Source organism: Mus musculus, chromosome 11 (genome assembly GCF_000001635.26).
Source record: "Mus musculus strain C57BL/6J chromosome 11, GRCm38.p6 C57BL/6J".
NCBI lineage: Eukaryota > Metazoa > Chordata > Mammalia > Rodentia > Muridae > Mus > Mus musculus.
Window position 1 is genome coordinate 44,471,193 of NC_000077.6, and position 3,457 is coordinate 44,474,649.

Genomic DNA, 3,457 nt, shown 5'->3' on the forward strand with positions numbered 1-3,457 from the left:
TTACTTCATTTCTGTGGGATTGACAGCTATGTGAGGAACTGCCTCACCCCCACCCCCCACCCCCTGTGCGTAATGATGAGCGGAGTTCGCAGAAATCAGAGCCAGCAGTTAATCATTTCATAGCAGTTTTCCAATTCATGGGGAAGGGGCAAGGAGTCAGAGTTGCTAGGAACTTATCTTTTCGGAATTTAGAATGGGTGCCTCACATAAAGTGGAGTTTTTCTTAGCTATCAAAGCAGTCTCCATTTGAACCCCTGGAGGCGGCTCTTGCCTGTAATCCCAGCTGAGGCAGTAGGATAGTGCATAAATTTGAAGCCAGCCTGGGCATAGGGAATTCTAGTTCCAGCCCTGGGATACAGACTGAAACTCTGACTCAGACAGAAGAAAGCCTCAACGGGACCTAACCCTTCTCATCCATTCAAGAAATTCCCAGTGTTACTTGTTATGCAAAAGAAAAAAGAAAAGAAAGACCTAAAAAGTAACTTGAAGAATGTTTACATCATCAGCCCCTAGATAAGTATATCTGATACTTTTTAAAACTTCAAATTCAATCTTAGAGACCCATAAGAGGCGTGGCCACCTCTTGACAGTTGTTCTCAGACTTCCTGTGCCTTGGTACAAACAGACCCACAGAAAAATTAATGTAATTGGAGGGAGGGGGAAAACATGGTTTCTCTATGTATAGCTCAGGCTTGCCTGGAACTCACAAAGATCCACCTGCCCAAGTGCTAGAATCAAAGGCATGCACCAGCATGTATGGCTAAATTAATGTCATTTTAAAATTATAAAAACACAAATCCAAAACGTTTTCTTAAACCAGTTTCTTCCAGAAGGGGAGAGTAAAAAGGTAATATTGGTTCCATGTGTGTCTTTCCTTTTAGTCGATAGAGCTGTACCTGCTTGGGTTTGTTTTGGTTTTTTCATTTCTTGGGCTTGTTAGAAATAAAGCAACTAAATTTTGTGTCTTAGCAATTTTTTAAAAGACTTGTTTTTCAATGAGTATGAGTATTTTGCCTTTGGAACTGGACTTAAAGATAGTTCCGGTTCTCATATGAGTGATAGGAACCAAACCCAGGTCCTCTGCAAGAGTCATGGCTCCAGTCCCAACTTGAGGGTTCTTTAGTTAAGAGGTTTGGGGTTTTCTGTTTTGTTTTGGTTTTTGGTTTTTTTCCTGTACTTAATGAGAATATCTACTCATTCAAAACAAATCCCTTGCTTTCTTCAAAAAAGAAAAGACTTTCTACAAAACCCACACGGAAGTTTAACAACACAGTCAAAACGACCATCAAAAAGCAAGAAACTAATCTCAAAATGAATATGCTTTTTCACCTGGATCATTCATCCACTTGCTGCTTGGCAAGGCCAGTTTCTATTTTCACCACCACAATCAGTACATTTGTTTATCATTAAGGTCAACTATGTTTTGGTTTGCTTTGTTTTCTGGAAGTGAGCATCAAACCCAGGACTTTGCATATGCTAAACCAGTGCTCTACCAAGTACATCTCTATAGCTTTGTGTCCCTGTGTTGCCCTCCTGGCCGGAAACTCTTCATTCTCTTGCCTTGGTCTCCCTATTTCCTGGTTTACAAGCATACACCAACATGCCAGGCTATCTCATTTCTATTTAGCTCAACCTTCATGAAATGAAAAATACAATTAAAAAACAATTGGAGGGCAAGTTAGGTGGCTCAGGGATACAGGAGGTTGCCCTCAACCCTAACCACTTCAATTCCATCCCCGTGGCCCACAAGGTGAAGAGAATCAAACCTTGCAAATCCTCTGACCTCCACTCCTGTGTGGGGAAGTGTGTATGTTCTCACACATCACAAAATAAATAACATTTAAATTTTTAAAAAGAAAACATGGGATGGAAAAGTATTATTATTCCTTTATTTTAATAAAGAAACTGAACTCTTAGTGACCAGGAATAACTGCAGAATTGACCTAGAAAAGGCCTCACAGCAGCTCACCACAGCCAATAAGAGAAACTCTCTGTCATTGCTCCCTGGAGCCTCTCGTAATGCACGCAGAGTAAATAATAGTCTTGGCCTCTCCTAGTGTCTTTGCAGGAACCAAAGATCTGTAAACAGCCTAGTAGATGGTTGGTTAACAGGTCTAAAAGACTTAAAAGAAATAGCCAGTTTAACAAAATTAGGTGCTAAATTTCAGATATCACTATGGCCATGATTATTTTGGAAGAGTCTATTTATAGACTGTATTACCTAAACCAATATCATTGCTATTCTGGTTGAGCTCAGCCTTTATTTTCTTTTCCCTTTCAATCCAATCCTCTTTCCCTAGTGATGCTTTCTCTTCCCACATAAGGCTCTGTAAAAGACATGCACTACATATATATTATCATATATATACATATATATGCATATATATACATACGTATGTGTATATGTATATATTGTGTTATTTAGCTCAACTCTAGAATTGTATTTCCTCTTTCTCTCTCCAGATACTTACCTCCTTGCCTCTCTTGCCTGCAATCACCATGCTAAAAATGGCTAGAATTTTCCCCACAGGACAGATTCTACAGGCTCTTAACTAAGCCTGGCAAATTACATCTCCTCTCTATTCAGCTTGCTTTCCCAAAACAACCACTTAAATCTTCCACTCCGCTCAGACTTCAGACCTTCAATTACTCCCTTGTTCTCGGCAGGTGGTATTGTCCCAGATCTCTGCAGTTCCTCTACAACCCTCTTCAAATCTAGAAAGGAAGCCCTGTCTGCACTCATCTTCACTTCTTTTGTTTCTGAATGAATCAAAACAGTTCCCTTCTACCCAAAGCCAGCCCTTGTGCTTGAGTTCTGGCTCCATTCTTATCAGGAAATAGTCAATAAGTCCAGGGTCCCAAGCTTTCTGTCACAGGTCAATACTTCAAAGCACTCGTTTACACTTGTCTATGTTGCTTACTACTAAGTGCGCACTACCCTTGAGCATTTCTTCGGAACATTATTAGCATAATAGTCTCACCCACTGTACTGTCAACTTTGTGAGGAAACAAACCATGTGCAATTTATTAACAATTTTAGTTAATTTAGAGATGAGGGTGATGTTGGTTAAAGTTGGGGGCTCAATAGAAATGTGATCAATTAGTGAATAACATGCTAAATGAGGATATGTCATATAATACACCTGCATGTAATACTGTATATCAATGAATGCTTAAATGGGTATAATACTCAGTGTTTGAAATGTTCTAAAATACACATATTATATATTAATATTTTAATATAATATATTATATATTACAATGTTATATTATAAGTTATCATAATATATTATAATTATAATATATCTCCCTATATAATATAATAATATATTATTATATGTGTATTATATAGTATAATATAATATGTAGATTTGTTATATATTTATATATTAATATTTAAACATTAGATTACAATGTCGGCAGGTCATAACATCATTACTGTGACAAAATACACAAG